The 20376-nt window shown below is 39.3% G+C and overlaps 1 protein-coding gene and 1 long non-coding RNA gene across 5 annotated transcripts in view; one reads left to right on the top strand and one right to left on the bottom strand.

The window, feature by feature from the left end:
* The window catches only part of CACNA1C (calcium voltage-gated channel subunit alpha1 C), a 614085-nt gene that overhangs the window by 49544 nt on the left and 544165 nt on the right, over nucleotides 1–20376 (bottom strand). The gene's annotated exons all lie outside the window — the stretch shown is intronic.
* The window catches only part of LOC131202698 (uncharacterized), a 144729-nt gene that overhangs the window by 52245 nt on the left and 72108 nt on the right, over nucleotides 1–20376 (top strand). The window lies entirely within an intron of this gene.

Genomic DNA, 20376 nt, shown 5'->3' with positions numbered 1-20376 from the left:
AATCCTGATACTCAGATACAGAGTAAGCAGGCTATACAAAATGTGTTTCATTTTGTTGCATGCTGAATAAGAAGTTCCTAATCCAAAAGGAGATAACAATTTTTAGCCATATGGACTAACAACCCAGCAAAAAGCATGCAATCTAAACTGGAATAAGGGACCTTCTCTGTTCCCTTCCCTGCAGAAATTCCACAAAAATGGATGCATATGTTGTATATAATGTCTGAAGCATGCTTATATGGGGTTTCTTCTTGCAAGGGAAAGTCCTAACTTTAAAATATGTTCACTTTATCTCTGATATACTTAATCTTAGCAATATGAGGAGCAGAAGCCATTTCAAAGTTTGCTTCTAAAAGGAATACTTTTCAACGTGTACTGCATTATAAAAATAAATTGAGTTAGAAAGATCCAAGATGAAACAACACTAGTGCTTCTTGTGTTTTTCTGTAGTTTCATACTACATCTTCGCTTGTTTTCCCTGTCCCCAATTTTATTTCTCATGACCCCTGGGTATTTCCCACAGCCTGTCCACTGGCCAGATAATATAGTTATTTTGGCCTGCCACTACTGTTTAATAGTTCCTAGAGTTTAAAATAGCTTTTTTTCTAAGTGGCTTCTGATGTTCTCATAGTTTAGTCCCTTAGCACAGAACTCCTCCATACTATTCCCTTTGGGGCTTGTGACTTACATGGACACTGCACTAAGCCAGGATAAGCCTGAATCAAATGGGGTCAACTAGTTTCCTTTGGCTTTTGTGAGAAGGCTCCCTACTAAACAGGCTGCTGGTAGGGAATTGGGTAATGGTGTTACCAAACCATACAAGATAGACTAGTGAAGGATGAAGAGTTTTAGTACCCTAAGATATGGTCTACTTCTACATATGCTGTAGAACACTGGCAGATTTCAAAGGAAGTAATAGCACATTCTTTCTTCTTATGCTCTATAATTTTCCATGGCTTCCATCAAACCAACAGTTTAATGCTCTCTCTCTCTTTCTGACCTATCTGGAAACAGTGCAGATCACCTACCACCCAACAAACATATCTCCCAATTTGAGCTACTCACCACTTGTAGTGACCATGAGAGAACAGGTCCTTTGATTTCCTGTTAAGAATTTAACACTAGCTCTTCTACCCTGTATTTATGTGTCTATGTGCATATACACAGAGTTTAAATCTTGAATTATATACAAAACTGTATATAAACAGTTTGCAATTTTCTGGTTTTTTCTGTATAATTTATGTGTAAAATGCATCATTTTCCTTTTTTAAAAATGAGGCGCATAATTAAGATGCTGCGAATCAAACCTATGTTTTGACTTATTTAAAACGCATATAGGTTTTTATTTTGGTGGTATTTTTTTTCAGCAGGCTTGCAGAAGTCAATGACTGGTTTTAATACTTAGAAACATTTCCTGAAATATGCATGAAAATAATCATGGTCTAGAATTAATGAATGCTTGCTGTTGAAAGTAGGTTGTTCAGTTTAAGAAAGGGAAAAAATGCTATGATACATGCAGTTCCCAAGTCTGACAACCAACTTTGTTCAGGATATAGAATTTGCTGAATTAAGTAATGTAGTCAAGAAAAAGGACATTAACTGACTTTTTAAAGTGAACCAATGTGGAACTGTGGAAAATACAATGTCCTTTAGAATCATATTATTAGACCCACAAATGATTCTATTACTTTCACTTCCACTACTTAAGGGACACTTTATGCTATTGCAACTTTATTGAATTTGGTTAAGAGATTTCCATCGTTCCCTACCTTCATTTCAGAGCCATAGCCATAAAGCATTACAACATGTCTTATCTAATCATGAGGAATTTACCACAGGCATTGCAATGTGAAGTTATACTGAGATGAAATAAGAGAAAATAACATTAGCGTCTCCAGGTAATATTCATCTCAACCAACCAATAATGATATCACAGAATGGTAATATCTTAAAGCATAATATGTGCTTAATAAGCTCTTGTTTGCCTGTTAACATTATTTCCTGGATGGTAGGAATGGGTGTTTCAAGCATATTGTCCACAATTTGGAAATGTGAACAAAAAAAGGGGATATCAGTGGTCTGGCATACAGTAAGTCAACCACACTAGTCCAGTTCAGTCAGAAGTATATTTCCTTCTCTCTTCCCTCACCTTCAATTAGAGATCCTTCAACACGGTGAATTAATCAGGGTGTAGGTGTGACACTGTCTTGGGCAAATGAGCTGGAAGGATTTGTTCACACAACTAGAATTGTACTGACCACATCTCATATTCTATGTGGGTCTTTATTGTCTGATTTTATTTTTGTACGAAGATATGAATATTAGCTTTCTTCTCTGTTTGAATTTATTTTGCAAGCCAATCCACTTGATTCAAAGAGCTCATTTTTTAACAAACAAGAAATCCGAAAAGGGTTCCTGTTCTCTCTTGGTAATAACTCATTTTATGGTAGGACAACAGATAACTTGATTGAAGAAAAAATCAAGGATGCACATGAAATATAAATCATGTGCAGAATAATCAATACCAGACTCTACAGATGGATACACAACATGGAAGTTACATGCAGAGATAACTGGGCCAGGTTTGGAGACAGAAACCTTAGTAGTTAGGGTGGCAAGAGAATAAGGCATGTATTAGGAGATTAGGAGAAGATGGTTAGGTTTTTGTCTAGGAATGCACACAGGGACAACAAAAATCATAGCAAAGAAGGAAGGATATAAAGAAAAAAATAGGACCACACAGTAGAAAAGACACTATAGATTCTCTGGAATGCAATGGATCAAATTCAGCCATTGTTAAAAGAGTCCTCTTATGGAATTCTGCAGATTGCACACATTCACACAATTGTATTGATAGGGGTTATGAATTTTAATTCATTGTTTTACAGATATACAGATAATTGAATCTATCAAAAAGATATTGCATAGTTCTCAGATTAGTTTTATATTTCTTTTCAGAAAATATATTCCTTTAGACTCTAAACTTATAGCTATTTTCTTGGAAAAAGAAATCATGAAGTCCAATTGTTTTAGGAATACAACTATATTAACTGAGGTGATAGAACTTTCCCTTGTCTAATCTAATTTCTTTCTCAGTACCAAGAGCACAAATGTTAGAATAAAGTAAAGTTTCAAATCTCTGGACCTTCATTCATCAGACTTAAGGACAACAAGAGACAAAATTTTACTTCAGACTTAATTTCCACAATGAATATATGCCACTGTTTCCAAAGCAGTCCAGACAATTGATACTATCTATATAATTTGTGTAGTTACCTGACAATTTTAACATTAGTTAAATAATGATGCAAAAGGCATAAATGTCACTATGAAAATTCAATTTTAATGGATATTCCATCCATAAAACTGAAATGTTATTATATTTTTTTAAAAAATGACATCAGGATCATTTTTACTGCTGGGTTTTCCAATTAATTAATATTAAAATAAAGCCAAAATGTTTTCTTATATATAAGAAGTAAACAATCTCCACATGTTCTAGAGTAAAACTTCTACAATCCCTTGCCAGTGGCCATGCTAGTGGGCTGATCAGTTTTATGTCTAAACTATTTGATTGTTGGCAAAAGCTAAGAGGTCTTTTGATGTAACAGTATTCTTACCTTTCTACCAAGTAAAGTTTCTGATGTCTTTAATGTGGTTGATTTTTATTTTTGTGTAGCATTCAGTTTTGATTACAATCTTATAAAAAATCTGAAGACATGTCTTATTTGACTTATTTAAACTTATTCCTGACTAGAAATGTACAGGATTGAATGTTACATTTTTTTAGATTACAGAAAAGGCCCATCTGCAATATTAACCAATCTAGAGCAGATAAATAGGTATGATAGTTATCTTTAGTTTACCTTTAGCAGTTGTCAATTAGAGGCTTATAACGCTGACATTTTTAACATGGTTAACAGTCATTGTATAATTTATCATTCATGAAATTGTCTTATTTTAAAAAATTATATTTTAAAAATATTGGCTATTTCCCTTTTCTGTGCCATATTTTGGTGATAAACTGATAATCTTAGATCTAAAGTAGCTGAACTCTGAATATAGTTCAGATTACATTTTTATAATAATCGGTTTTTGAATAATAAAGAGAATAAACCAGCCCATTCATCACATTTTTATAAATAGAGAATTTTATTTGTATAGTCTCAAAAATGTATGTGCTGGGTTTTTCTATTATTGAGAATATTAACATGTGTTCTCAATTAGGTTTGTTTCTGTCCAAAGTAGTATTTCTTATTGTGAATGTATTAAATGTATTGGTAGACCTCATTTTATGACTGCCTCATTTCATGTTTGCACTTATAACAATGAAAAAAATAACTTTTGGGCCAATCCTCACATTTATGATCTTTGCAACCTGTAAAGCCAAGGAAGACTGTAGTATAGATCATAAACACAACTACACTTTCATTGAGCAACTGCTTTGCTTAATGACCCAGTTGCCCATCCCAACTGTGGTCATTAAACGAGGACGATCTGTACAGTCTTAATTGTCTGCTAAATGTGACTGAGCTGTACTTCTCAGATGCAGGATTTGTAACTAGTTTTGTTTAACACCAATAAACAATGAAAAGTACTACCTGCATTTGTGAAAGATCTATGAGAGATGCACTTGCTAAAATGTTTGAGATTCTGAATATCAATCATTGTCAAGGAATTACAGTGTTTATAATTACCTGATTCATTTGTCAAGCATTGTAATGATCAACGGATTAGTGTTACATTTTTCCTAGTAAGAAAAAGCTACATATAATTGCAAAATTCAGCTTTTATAAAAATAAACACAATCCTTGGTTATGTTTCAACATTCTAAATCACTATTATTTCTGAAAATTGCTGCTGCAAATGTATTATGTATTGTGGTGTGTTTGTGTGTGAGTATAAATAAATTCATGTAATTTCTATGCTAAGTTTCCCATGTTGTTTCAAATGAAGCAGAAAGTGAATATATCAACGTGTTTGGAAGAATGGAATGACAATGTTTTTCTTCAAACGATCTCCCCCATACCTACAACAAAGCTTTACAGAATAATAGTTTTAAAATATTTCTAGGGACGGTTTATTAGCATTGGCTCTCTTAGTGAAACTATCAGAGATATGCATATCACAGTACATCAATAGTTATAATCTAAAATATAAATTTCATACAAATGGATTTTTTTCAAAATAAAAAAAACAAAATATAGATTTAGTAACATTAGTATTTGATGGTTCCAGTTAAAGTAGTAGATCTGCAATTTTAGCAAACTCTATTATCCATCTTTTATTGAAATTTAATGCAAGTCAGGCTTCAGTTCAAAAATAAAAACTGTATCCCTGCATTTCAGGCACTAATCTCAGACAGGGTATGCTGGGTTTTCTTAATTTAATATTGCCTGGAACAATTAAGAATTGCTGCATTTTGTTATTGTATTGATTACTATATGACAGAAATCTTGCTAACACAGGATAATTTTCTTATTTAATGTGAAATTGGTCTTAAACCCAGGTGTCTTTTTCTTTCCTTGTAAGAATTAGATTACAAAAACAGAAATGTAGAAAGTAGATTCTTGGAACCCTAGTTTATGTAAATCTCTAATATATCCTATCTTATAAAATATGATCCTAAAGCTCATTAAGAATCCATAACTACCAGAAAGTTTCGAGTCTTTGTCAATGGTATCTTATGTGCTGATCCTTTTCCATCTTCTTGGCTATGCTTGGAGTTCCAATTGTGAATTTAAATAGTCACTTGCTCTTTAACTGGACAGAGATTACTCATGAAAAATAATGTTTTCCCATTATTAAAAAAATGAGATTGTTCTAATTGCAGAAGAGGACATAATACTTTTATGTCTCTATTATTCTGATGGAAGGCAGTGCTTATATAGTGTTCCCTATATGGGTAGACTAACTACAGTAATAATTAACTTACAGCCTAAGTTTTAAGTACTAAGTCAGATTTTATCTCATGTTTGTATAGAGTTTGAAATTATGATATTTTAACAATTACAATTTATTTCTTATTGCATAATGTTTCTTAAACTGGGAATGGTTGTGAATTTGTAAGTATCTAAAATGGTATTACAGGTAGTCCTCGACTTACAACAGTTCATTTAGTGACTGTTCAAAGTTACAATGGCGACATACAAAGTGACATGACTATTTTTACACTTACGACCTTTGTAGCATCCCCATGGTTGTGTGATTAAAATTCAGGTGCTTAGCAACTGGTTTCATGCTTATAACTGTTGCTGTGTCTCAAGGTCATTTCATCATCTGTTGTGATCTTTTGATAAGCAAAGTCAATGGGGAAGCCAGATTCACTTAACAACTATGTTACTAACTTATCAACTGCAGTGATTCACTTAACAACTGTGGCAACAAAGGTCGTAAACTGGGGCAAAACTAAAAAAATGTCTCACTTAACAATAGAAATTTTGGGCTCAGCTGTGGTCGTAAGTCAAGGACTACTTGTACTATCACATAAGCACAGGAATAGCTCAGAAAAATTCCAAGGATTGCTGAATAAATTAGAGAAAGAAAATATTCTCCAGCAGGGCGGGACCAGCAGCCAGGCATGGGAGTGACTCGGTCTGTATCCAATGGGATCGAGTCTGCTAGTTGAAAAGCACCTCCTCCTCCTGGTGCCTTCCAGCTTTCAGACTCGATCTGATTGGGAACAGACGCACTTCGGAGCTGCTTCCCTTTGAATTCATCGGAAAGTAAGCATTTCTTAAGTAATTAGGAGGGCGATTCAGCCCTATTTATTCCTTCCCAGCTGCTGGTATAGGGGTTGAGGCTCCCATTGTAGGTGAGCTCTCCCCCTCCCCAGCGAGAAAGGGCGATTCAGCCCGATACCGCTGGGGACAGCATAAGAAGCTGCTGGAAGAACGGGGAGGCTGATAGGCCTCAATTACGCCTCCCCGTGGCTGGCAAATTCGGCGGCTGCCGAATTTAAAACACAGCCGCGTGGCGGCTTTAATTAAAATTAAGTTTGGGCGCTCCCGGGTGCTTCCCGATCGCCTCGGCCTACCCATAAAAGGGTCTAGGCCGGCCAGCCTGCCCCTACCTGAGCTCTGGGGCGTCTTTAATCAGGCCATTGATGGGCCTATTTTCCAGTCACCGGATCTTCGTGGGCGCTCCCGGGCTTCATTCCCGATCGCTTGGTGACTCAGCAGGGCCTCTGCGTCGATCTTCGACTGGCTCTCCGGCTACCCACTGAGGCCTTCAGTCTGTGAGTATGATTACCTTCTTAGCCACCTCCGGTTTTTACTAGCCACGTGGCAAAATACCTAGTAGGCCCTAGAGAAGGGGAAAATTTCCCCACTGAATTTTTATTTAAATGGTAATTTAATTATAATTTGTCCTAGGTCAAAATTGTAATAGGCCTTGGCTTGGGCCTCTAAAGGCTCATAGGCCTCGCATCCAGGCCTTGTCCACGTGGGGTTTGAGGCCTAACTATCGGTTAGGCCTTTCAAGATGGCCGCCGTTCCTCCAGTCCGGCCTAGTAAAAGGAAGCAACATCAGACCAGTCCAAGCCCAGGGCCTAGTGCTTCGAGCTCTCATGCACCCACAAGGTCAGAGACACTTCAATCCTCCATTTCTAAGCCCCAAAAGGCTATTTCTAAGACTTCTGAAAAGAAGGCCCTACAACGCCAGAAGGCTATGGATAGGGCCATTGCTAGGGCAGTGAGGGAATCTGCTGATACTATACAGGAACAGCAATCCACCTCCTTACCAGTTCAGCCTCCTGTGCAGTCTCCTGGGGCTCCATTAACTTTATCTCCTGATATATCTGTAGACTCATCCCAACCTCTGCCCAATTCTGATTTATTCTGTCCTATTTCTGTATCTGAAATGGAGGTTTTACCTGCAGCCCCGCCAGTACTTGAGTCAGCAGAGGTTCCTTCTAGTGCCACTATTCCAATGGGGCCTGTGAGTCACCAGGCAGTTGCCCCAGTGGCTAATGACCCTGCAGTTATGGCAGAAATGATTGCAGCTGCTGTTCAGAGGGGTATTACTGCTTCCAGGCAGGCAAGAACCCATTCATGGGTTTCAGAATATGTAGCATCCCAAACTAGTCACGATTTGGTGCAGGACTACTCCACAGCTCAGGCCGAAGATTTCCAGGCTCATTCTCCATCTCGGCCTCACTGGGGATGAAGGGGACCTTAGGGATGAGAACCTCTCTGAGGATGAGGATTTGGTTCCAGACCAACCCTCCTTTGTGGGTCTCTTCAACCCACAATTATTTCGGTCTTTGCTACACAAGGCCAAGGTCACTACCCGGCTGGGAGTGGCCCGACCGGCCCCAATTCCCACCTCGGAGACCACTGATCCACCCATGGACTTGTTTTCAGTTCCGGTGGTCGAGTCAGAAGAGGTGCCTGCCCCCAAACTCTTTGTGGAAGTAGTCGATAGGCAATGGAACACTCCTATAACTGGTCCTAATCCTAATGCCTTGGACCGTCGCTTGTATAATTTGGAACCTAACTTCCTTAAATTACTGCAAATCCCCACAGTTGATGCCCCAGTAGTTGCATTAGCAGGGCCATCTGTGGTCACAGGACCTCCAGAGGAAACCCTTCGCCCGGAAGATAAACGTGCCGAACAAACCCTGATTAAAAGTCATCAGGCGGCTGCCTGGGCCGTTAGGGCCTCTTCCTCGGCCTCTTTCTTTAATAGGGCGGCCCTTTTATGGTTAAAACAGTTGCGTGACCGTTTACCAGTCACTGACTCCCGGTCACATCAGGACTTAAACAAGATTATAGCTGCCATCGAATACTCAGCCGATGCCACCCTAAATGCTTCTCGATTTGCTGCCAAATCGATTGGTTCCACAGTATCCTCACGCCGCCTTCTCTGGCTTAGGCGTTGGCAAGCCGACGCCAAAAACAAATGGAGGTTGGCCTCAGCCCCTTATTCGGGGACCTCACTCTTTGGAGCAGCCTTGGATCCTTTACTTATAGAGACCAAGGACAAGCGCAAGATCCTTCCAAGCATGTCCCATTCAGACCCCAGACCAACCCCATATTTTCGTCCCTTCAGAGCGGCTGATTCTAACTTTGGAAACTCCAGAACCCAAAGACCCTTCTCCCCCAGACAGGGTAGACAGGATAGGCAGGATAGACAGGCAGGTCAAGGTCAGAGGGGTTCCTTCAAGCGGCCCTTTCGGGGGGGGAGAGGTCGCCCATTCAGACGCTCACGTTGACTGCTTGCCCGTCCCTCCCATTGGGGCCAGACTGGCGCTCTTCGCCAGCCAATGGGAGGAGTCCACCACGGACTCCTGGGTCAGGGAGACAATCAGGTTCGGTCTATCCCTGGAATTCCTCTCCACCCCCCCGGGCCATTTCGTCAGGTGCCCGTTATCTTGCAACCCAACGAAACGGCTGCTCGTGGCATCGGCCATAAAACATCTTCTCTCAATTCAGGCCATCCAAACGGTGCCACGAGATCAGCACGGTCGGGGGTTTTACTCCCGACTGTTCATAGTTCCAAAGCCCTCGGGGGGATGGAGAGCAATCCTCGACCTGAAGGCTCTGAACCGCCACATAGTCTACAGGCGGTTCAAGATGCAGTCACTCCAGTCCATCTTGGAGAGCATCAGGGAGGGGGACTTCCTCACGTCAGTAGACCTGACGGAGGCATACTTACACGTCCCTATCCTTCCGGCTCACAGACGATTCCTCCGCTTCTGCCACGGGGGTCTCCATTACCAATATTGTGCCCTTCCATTCGGGCTCTCCTCGGCCCCCAGGGTCTTCTCAAAGCTAATGGCCGCTCTCACAGCGCATCTCCGGGCTATTCCAATCAGAATCCAGGCTTATCTGGACGATCTCCTTATTCAATCTCGATCAGAGACCCTGGCGGCAGCGGATTTGTCCACAACCATTCAGGTTCTAGAAGCCCACGGCTTCTCGATCAACAAGGCCAAAAGTCACTTACATCCTACGAATCGAATCCAACACTTAGGGGCCATCATAGACACGATAGAGGGCCGGGACTATCTGTCACAGGAGCGTCTCACCAATTTACAGAATCTAGTCAGGGGGGTAACCAAGAGACGCCTTATTCCTTTAAAGACCCTTTCCCAACTCTTGGGGAAACTGGTCTCCTGCATCGGCATTGTACCTTGGGCTCGTCTCCACTGCAGGACACTGCAGTGGTTTCTACCCCTATCAAAAGGCACACACAGCTACGCCACCAATACTTGTCCAACTTCCACAACAAGTCAGACACTCTCTTTATGGTGGATCTCCCCAGCCCTGTCAAAGGGCAGAGAGTTCAGGAACCCCAACGCCTAATCTTGACAACAGATGCCAGTCTTCATGGCTGGGCGCCCATCTGGGATCAAACATGGCTCAGGGTCAGTGGTCCCCAAGGGACCTGACCCACAACATAAACTGGTTAGAACTCAGGGCCATTCATCTGGCCTTACTATCGTTCCAGGACATTGTTCTCAATCAAGACATTCTAGTATTAACGGACAAAGTGGCGCAAAGGCTCATGTGAACCACCTGGGGGGAACCCATTCTCAGCCTCTCTTGCAAGAGGCAGTGCAACTGGGTCTCTGGGCGGAGGCTCACCTGAGGTCCATACGGGCCTCTCATATATCAGGGGTGGCAAACACACAGGCCGACTGGCTCAGCCGAGTCTCAGTCGACCAGGGGGAGTGGCGACTGAATCCGGATATGTTCCTCGAGATCACACTCCGCTTCGGGAACCCGCTGGTAGACCTCTTTGCCACTCGAGACAATCGTCAACTGGATCGGTTCTTCTCAAGGTACCCAGTCCAGGGGCGGAGGGCATAGACGCCTGCGCAGCCCTTGGCCCCCCGGCCTCCTTTATGCCTTCCCTCCCATTCCGACAATACCCAAGGTTATCAGGAAGATGCTGAGGGAACAGGCGGAACTCATCTTGCTGGCTCCACACTGGCCTCGGCGCCCGTGGTTTGCGGACCTGGTGGCTCTCTCAGTGGCTCCCCCGTGGAAACTTCCTCAGACCAAGATCTCGCTCAGCCAAGGGCAGCTGACTCATCCGGACCCTCAGTGGTTCAAGCTGACCGCCTGGCGCTTGAGCGGAGCCTCCTGAGGAAGAGACATGTACCTGCCAACGTCGCCAACACCATCCAGGCGTCTCGTCGTAGTTCCACCATTCGCATCTACGGCTCGACGTGGCGCACCTTCTACACCTGGTGTTCAAGCAAGAACATAGACCCTACCAACTTCTACGATCACTATCCTGATCTTCCTTCAACACGGATTGGAACAAGGTCTGGCAGCGAACACGCTTCGACGACAGGTAGCTGCTCTCTCTTCTATTTTAACTTGCGGTGCTAAACGCTCCCTAGCCCACCGGCCCCTCATCCGTCAATTTCTGAGGGGAGCAACCAACCTTTGTCCTCCGGTAGTCCACAGGTATCCATCTTGGGACCTCACGAAGGTTCTAACATCCCTCACCAAGGGCCCCTTCGAACCTTTGCGGGAGTGTGGCCTGCAATATTTGACATATAAGGTGGCCTTTCTAGTAGCCATTACTTCAGCTCGCAGAATTTCTGAACTTGCTGCCCTTTCCACCAGGGCGGATCTCTGCGTTTTTCACTCAGATAGGGTGGTCCTCCGGCTAGATCCTACCTTCCTGCCTAAAGTTAACTCACTGTTCCATAGATCACAAGAGCTCATTCTTCCCGACTTTTCTCCAGATCCGGTACACCGGCTGGAAAGGTCCTGGCATACCCTAGATGTCCGGAGAGCCCTCCGTATTTATATCAAGCGTACCGCCTCTCTCAGGAGGACGGAGGCTCTCTTTGTGTCCTTTCAACCAACCACCATCGGCCTTAAGGTATCTTCCTCTACCATCGGTAGATGGCTTAAGGCATGCATTGCCAGAGCATATCAGATTCAGGGAATTCCTGTTCCAAGTCGCATCACTGCGCATTCTACTAGAAGCGCGGCTACTTCAGCTGCGTGGGCCACTCAGGCTCCGTTAGAGGAAATCTGCAAAGCAGCCACATGGTCTTCTCCGAATCCATTCATACGCCATTACAAGATCGATTCCTATGCATCTGCTGATGCGGCGTTCGGCCGCAGGGTTCTCCAAAGGGTCCTAGAAGGGGGTTCTAACCCGGACCGGGCGGATCCCTCCCGATAGGACTTGCTTTGGTATGTCCCATGCCTGGCTGCTGGTCCCGCCCTGCTGGAGAATGGACATTGGTCCTACCTGAATGTCCTTTCTCTGTTGGCGGGACCAGCAGCCAGCCCCTCCCTGAACGCCCGGTTCCTGTCTTCTATGGAGGTCATTCGGGCTCTCATGGTCATATGCCGGGGGGGGGGAGGGCATAATAACATATTCTTGCAGTTCCTGTTTTACAGCTCAGTGCGTCGGTCTGCCGCATCATCCTCATCCGAAAGCTGGAAGGCACCAGGAGGAGGAGGTGCTTTTCAACTAGCAGACTCGATCCCATTGGATACAGACCGAGTCACTCCCATGCCTGGCTGCTGGTCCCGCCAACAGAGAAAGGACATTCAGGTAGGACCAATGTCCATTCTTATGGAAGACTATATCATACTCTGAGCTCTAATTATATTCAGGGACCACAAAAAACTGACTAATTGTTCCTGAGAATGGGAAATTAATAGCAAATTATACCAGAAAAAGAATCAAATTGACTTAGAAATATTAAATATAAAACAGCTTCCATGCTTTAGATTTTCATCAGAAAAAACAATACATTAAAATTTGACAGCAGAGATATTGTGTAATAGTGATTTCCAACATTAACCAGCATAATAGCTTTCATTAAAATGTTCTGTGTAAACAGAACATTTTACATAGTACAAGCTCTCTGGACTTACAGAGTAAATGGCTATTCGTGAGAGTGAAACATAGGAATGCTATGGTTAACACAAAAGGTGAATACCTTACTAAGATTGTCCGAGGATATCATATTGTAACATATCATATCATATATATATTTTAAAGACTATACATGGGACATAATTAGTCCATAATATTTCATATATGTACACTAATAAAAATGTTTTTGTTGTTATTAAACACAGCCTATATTGCCACAAATACACATATTCTGCTATTAAAAGATTATAATCCGTCTGGGCATATAGCTATTGAATCATTACCATTGATCAAAGTAACATATAGAATAAATACTGAATTCAGTTTAGTACTTTCTCTTTTTATCCTGTGATTGGCATTAATGTTTTCAATTGATGGACAGTATTTCACAGACCTAAGGTCTACCAAGCATCCATTTGCATATGTAGCCCCTTACTTGGGCACAGTATGTGCAGTCCACATAGATTCCTGGACCAGGATATAGACCAATTCTCACAGGGGAAATTAAATTTTTGATATGTAACAGAATAACAATGTTAGAAGAGTCCTTTGAGGCAGAGTGCTGGCAGAGTGCTACAGGAGGCCATCCTGTCTCCCCACTGGCCGGCCCACGGAGAACTACAATGCTGATTTGGCTCTCGAAGAAATCCATTTTGACACCCTACTCTATACCATTCCAAACAAATGGCTGTCCAATTTCTTCTTAAAAATGTTCAATTCATATCCCTCCAATCCTTCTCTTCGATAGGTTAAACATACCTAGCTTTCTCAACCATACAAAACAAAAGAAAAATTCACAAAAATAATGCATTTTTGTTTTGTTTTGTATGGTTGAGGGAGCTAGGTATATCTAACCTATCGAAGAGAAGGCAATGAGGGACATGAATTGGACATTTGATCTATATAATCCCATATTTAGCTGTGTTAATAATGTATATATTATGCTCATGCTTACTCCACTAATTCAATATTAATTTGTATTCATTTAAATTATAAGTAATTTGTTACCAAGTACTGTATGTAAAGAATGTTCTAGTATTTGTGTTTTTTGATGGCATATATTTAAAGACTATTTATCTTATAATTTCAAATTCTACATATTTATACAATTCATAGTTTTTTCATTTGCTTATCAGTTCAGCTTCTCAGTATAGCAGATTGATGTTATTATGATAGATTCACATTGACACATAGCAGAAAGTTCAATTTTTAACTGAATTCAGATAGCTAAACGTGTTTTTAGTTTTTAGACTGTATTTAATATTCTGCTCATTAGACACAATAAAATGGAACTGAGATAGCATAGCTGAGTTCATAGTGATCTAAAGAAGTTTGAAACATATTGGTTGGCAATGCTTTCTGATATGTTGTGCTCCTGTTTGTAGCAAAGAGATGGTGTCTGGGTTTTGCTTTTTAAAGGTCTTTTCTAAAATGGCATTTTAAACCCTGTGGCTGTGACAGTGTTAAACTGACCTGTCATATTAAATTCAAAATTTGAATTTTGATGGAAATATTATTGGAGCTATAGTAAAAAGCTCACTTAAAGAAAAATAAGTATAAGAAACCAAAATAAACAGTAAGTATGGAAATGCTATTTTAGAAAATTGTATCGTGCTCAGTTCCAAATAATGTCTGATGCATTAATTACATAATTTGGTGGAAAAATACATCAGTTATTTCCTATGTGCTAAACTATCAAAACCAAGGGATGAGAAAACATTTTTTTCATTTTAAATTTCCATGTCATTCCAATTATTTGACTGACTGGAATAGGTTAAAAAACGGATTAAAAGTTTTAACTATTCAGACAGCACCTATTCAACTATGGGTACTTTTTTAGCCATGAGAGATAACTATTAGTTTACCTTGCTTTAATAGAGGATTGGATGGAACCATGCCTGTTTATTATATTTATTTATAGTATAGCATTAAATGTGTTCATGGCATCTGAAAAGTCTCTAGCTCAAAGACTTTGCATTGTAAGAACAGACATAGGAAAATAGCAACAGAACAGAAGAGAATAGCTAATGTGAAGAATATGCCACGTATATCAATTATGTTTAGAACTTCAGAGGATATTGAGTTGGGTGATGTCTCAGAAAACTACAGGAAAAATGTGTTTGAGAAGCATATGGAGGAAGAAAGAGAAATGAATTTAAGGGTGTGTTCTGGGAGCCAATTTCAATTCCAGAGGGAATGAAGAGAGAATGTTGTTATTTCAGGGTGCAAAGCCTTTGAATGATGATGGCAATATAGCTGAATGGATGAGGAACGGTGTGAAACTATGATTTAAGAGCAGAGAAATGGAGGAGGAGGAGAGTATAAGCTTTGGAAGATAAAATAAAAACTGGGTGGATGGATAGATCTGCAAATGAGTAGAAAAACAATGTACTCTAGGGGTTTAAGAGAGGTATCAAATGAATAGATCAAAAAATAAATAATTTGGCAGAAGAATAATATTGAATCAGTGGGTATATATATCAAGATGAACAATTAAAGATATAATTACAATAATGAACATAAGAGATGACCACAGATATTTGTAATTGGCAATTAAGGATAAAAATGGATCAAGCTATGGCTTGGAAAGATTAGGCTCCCCGCTCCTCCCAAATGGCTTTTATACACTTCATAGGAGTATGTAAATGACTACTGTTAGAGCATTATGTTTGGACATCATCGTATAGTTTATTAAAATCTAGAAAACTATAGTATGTGGTCTTGAATCAGCCCTCTATATATAAGTATCAGATTTTAGTCTCTAATAGGACCATATTGCCATCCTCATTAAAAGATATATATAATATAATATAATATAATGGTCCTATTAGATGCATTCAAGTAGTGCAACAGGGCCCAAATTAAGGTAACAGTTGGGTTGCAGCCAAATCTATTTCAATCTATGCAAAGGTTATGTGATGCAATGAGTTTCAGTATATAAGTATACCGAGTTATTTGTCTAGGAGAAAGCAGCATTGTATTAACTTTGGTCTTCCCTTAAGTGTATATATGTTTATGTGTATGTTTATACATTTTCAATAATTGATATTATGATGCATTTTCAGATAATTTTTCACTCACAGAAAATTAATTTCCTATGTTTTAGGATCAGGCAAGATTTCTCAACAAGCCAGTAGTTAATAAGATTTATATGACTCCTAGTACAATCCAAAATATTCAAAAATAATTTCCATTGTATTCAGTGAGACTTACTTCATTCATATGTAGGGAATATGCACATTGCCCAGGGTCACATTTGAAATCCTACAAATATGATAAATAAATATTACATAGCAACTGCCAGAGGATCTTTTTCTGATATTTGCATGGTGTCCTCTGCAATCCAGCAGTTATGCATTAAAGATACCTTGAAAACATATACAGCAAGGACAATACAAGTAAAAGACACCATGGCATAAAGGGGCATTTGAGCTGATTTGATTTCACAATGGAGGACAATGTGCCAGAAATCACAGACTGATAATGGATGTAGGAATGTAGCTTTAGACAGATTTTAGATTAATTTGTTCAGTATTCTAAATACAAACATACATATTTATTGCCTACCAAAACTGAATAGATGTAGTGATGAAAATTCTGAATTTTGAGTTTAAAATACAAATTATAATACAATGATAACATATTTTACATCTTTTTAAAGCATTAAGTATGAAATTGTTTAATAATATCGAGATCATTCATCACTTCCAAATAGCAATGTAATGGATATTTTTACTCAAAAGTTAAAATTGTGTCAAAATTGTGAAATATATTGAAATGAAGCCTAGGTGTACTGCTGCCACTTTCCAGTGAAATAGTTTTTCAACTTGGTAGTATACAACAGATATAATGAACCTATGGTTATTTTTGAAAACATAGTTCAATAACTTTGAATGTCTTAGCTTCTTCATAAATGTATGCTGATTGTCAAGCACCTGAATTTTGATCATGTGACCTTGAGGATACGGCAATGGTCTTAAGTGCACAGACCAATCTTATGTCACTTTTTTCAGTGCCATTGTAACATCAAACCATCACTAAATGAATGGTTTTAAGTTAAGGACTAACTGTATAATGTCATAGCTTAACAGATATGGCATATATCAAGAACATTTGGCTTTAGAAAAATTCAGGTATATAGTCTGTTACAGTGTCATCTTTTTATGTTAAGGACCTAGAAATAAAATGATAACAAGCGAGCTACAGTTGATTTATCCCACAAAATTAAGTTGATTTATAATTGTAATGCTATATTTCATTGTAGAACATGTATAATTTCCATTCATTTTAATGATAAAAATACTTTTTAAAGGCTGCAAATGAAATGCAAGCTCAACCAGTAAAATGAAATTGCTTTGAAATAGTCTTCCCTACCGTGACATCCTCCAGAAAAGTTGAGATTACAACCTGTTGACCATACTGGCTGGTAAATCTGGAAGTGACAGATATCTGGAGAGTACCAGATAGGATGGAGCTCAATTTTTGATATGTGCTATAGGGAAAAATTGAATAGATTCTCCTCTTGTGTTTTCCCCACTCTACTTATTAAAATGTAAAAAGTGAGAAATACATTTTGAAAAACTGGATAGTTAGTATTTAAAATATTAAATATATTTAAGCTGTACGTTGGCTCATGAAAAGTTAGTACATTTATACTTCATTTTACTACATTCTTCACAATTTATATTTTTATTGTAATATACTTTGAGATTTTAGATCAGAAGCAGTGTGCATTTTTTTAAAAATAAGTAAATGATTCTATTACTTTTTTAAACAGTTACTTATATATTTATGACTTTTGAAAAATAATCTTGTAGCATTACACACTCGGAATAAATGTTTTTTCCATATAGGAAACATGAATTTTCTTAGATCAGACTTTGACAATCTAAGGTCCTTCCAGTTGTGTGAATGGGTTTGGATCCAATATTAAGTTCCACAAACATTGCTAGAGCTACAGACATTCTTTCTTGGAAAAAATAAGTTTAGCTACCACACAATAAAATAAAATTGGTGATTTCCATATATTATGCAAGAAGCATGTTTACATTTAGTAGCTTGTTTTGCATATTTGAATCAGTTTCTAATAATATGACACTGCTTAAAGTCTCATTGCTGGATCATAGGAATTCCTATTTAATTTCCTCAGACATTGGCAGTGCTCATACATTTGTAAGATCTTATAGATGAGAAATGTTCAATTCTGCACTCAATGCCTTTGCTTGACTATTCTTTGTAGAATAATCTATCCGATACAAAAACAAACACAAATCATAACTATTCTCCCAAATAAGTAACTCATTAAAACTCCAAAGCAACATCCAATTTGAACATGCACATAAACACAATACATAGATATCGGAAATAACGTAATCATTAATGTGACAACGCAGTGAGAAGAATGTCAAAAGAAGCTGTGGGCTGCTCCTGTCCTTTGCTTGCTATATATTGGAGGACTTTGCTCTTCTCACACCAGCTTTGCAAGAAGTATTTTTTAAAATAATGTTCTCGTGGAACAAAGCATTCACACATATGTAGAAAGCAAAGATTTCTTTCCAATATCAGCTCTACAGCAAAGGACTGGAAAAGTTAGAAGATAAAATACAGAGTACCAAAGAGATGAGCGGACAGAGCAACATAGATAAGTGCAGAATCTGAAAAAAAAGGCCAAGGGTTAGATGCATGCCGTCCTTCCACCAATCTTTGTTGCATCACAAGAGTGGGGCTGTTTTAGGCCACAATCCTCAGGCCACCTACTGGGGACTAGTAAGAGAGACTCCAAGTCAGTCAACTGAACCAATCAGTTGACTATACTAATTACTGCCATATTTCAAACCAGCCTACATTCAATATCAATGTCATTTCAATCTTAAAAGCCATTTTTAGGGAAACATTCCCCATTGATTTCTGTAGAAATTACACATAAATTGGTTTGTAGCCAGAATCTCACCCAGGTTTCCAAAATCATTGAGATTTTGATGCAAAGAGCGCTACCTCTTGTCCTCAGTGGACCTGTGGCCTTAGTGTCAAGTTTTCAGGTTGAACCCATAGCTCTGTGCTTTCATAAACTCTTGACTGTTGCTGAAAATTGGCTGACAGACATTTGGCCTGACTTAAATGAAAAAGGTAAGGAGGTCATAAAAAATAGGAATGGAGAAAGGGAGGGAAGAAAGATGTACAGTACCACTGGGAATAAATGGAAAAATGAATTTCTAACATTTGTGTTGATATTTCTGGATTTATAATATATAGATCTCTTATTTGCCAGGAGAACGAACTGGGAATCTATTTTCCACAAATATTTGGGGGTTCAATTTTTGTTATGGTTAAAATCGAGCAAGTGTGCTGGGAATGAGTGAGGTTGTATTGTAATATCATCACTTGGGCACAGGATTTCTCATTCCTGTCCTAATCTGAAATAAACCAGTACCAAATGAAGAAAAAGACAGGGTTTGACAAAAGGTTTTTAAAAATTGTATTTGCTTCTGACTTTAGAATCATTTCAGAAACCTCCCAAAACTATTGGTAATATAACTCTCAATTTTTTCTAGGGACACATTTAAATGCTACTTAGGATATTTATAAAACTGCCTCTTCTAAGCAGTGGTGAAATCCAAATTTTTTTACTACCAATTCTGTGGACGTGGCTTGGTGGGCGTGGCAGAGGAAGGATACTGCAAAATCTCCATCCCACCCTACTCCTGGGAGAAGGATATTGCAAAATATCCATTCCCACCCCAGTCGAGGGGAAGGATACTGCAAAATCCCAATTCCCTCCCCACTCCTGGGGGAAGGATATTGCAAAATCTCCATTCCTACCTCACTCTGGGACAGCCATAGGTGGTATTTGCCAGTTCTCCAAACTACTCAAAATTTCCGCTACCGGTTCTCCAAACTGCTCAAAATTTCCGCTACTGGTTCTCCAGAACTTGTCAGAAGCTGCTGGATTTCACCCTGCTTCTAAGCTTGTAGCAATAATTGGCTTTGTGCTATCATTATAGGAATCACAGTTACAAATGTACAGCTGTCCCAATGCATGGTCTTAGTGACACTATCTTCTCCATGGACATGGGTTCTCAGTGACGGCACAATCAGAATACGATGTATGGAGAAGATATTGAATTTCTGAACTGGCAGCAAATCACAGCCACCAAATCTGCTGATGCTTTTTTGACGGTATATCAAGAAATTTGATTTCCCCAGGAATAGGCATTTTTAATAGCTTCAGTAAAGCATTAATAGGCTTATTAGAAAGCAGAGAAGGAATAGATATTCCTAAATATCTAGGGGACATCCTCATTGCTCTCTCATTTCCTTATAATCATTTCTGTACAGTCATTCCATTAAATCTAAGGATAAACTGCTTTCACATTATAAGTAGCTAGGATCAGGCCCTAAAAAAAATCCACTAAATACATCATTGAAACTTAGGATCAAAAATAACACATTGTATACCTTCTATTATTCTTTTCAGCATACAAGCTCACTTACTGCATGCAAACAATTGAAGCTAAGACA

This window comes from Ahaetulla prasina, chromosome 7, assembly GCF_028640845.1.
Source record: "Ahaetulla prasina isolate Xishuangbanna chromosome 7, ASM2864084v1, whole genome shotgun sequence".
Lineage (NCBI taxonomy): Eukaryota > Metazoa > Chordata > Lepidosauria > Squamata > Colubridae > Ahaetulla > Ahaetulla prasina.
The sequence above is the reverse complement of the archived record's forward strand: the minus strand, read 5'-3'. Positions and strand labels throughout refer to the sequence as shown.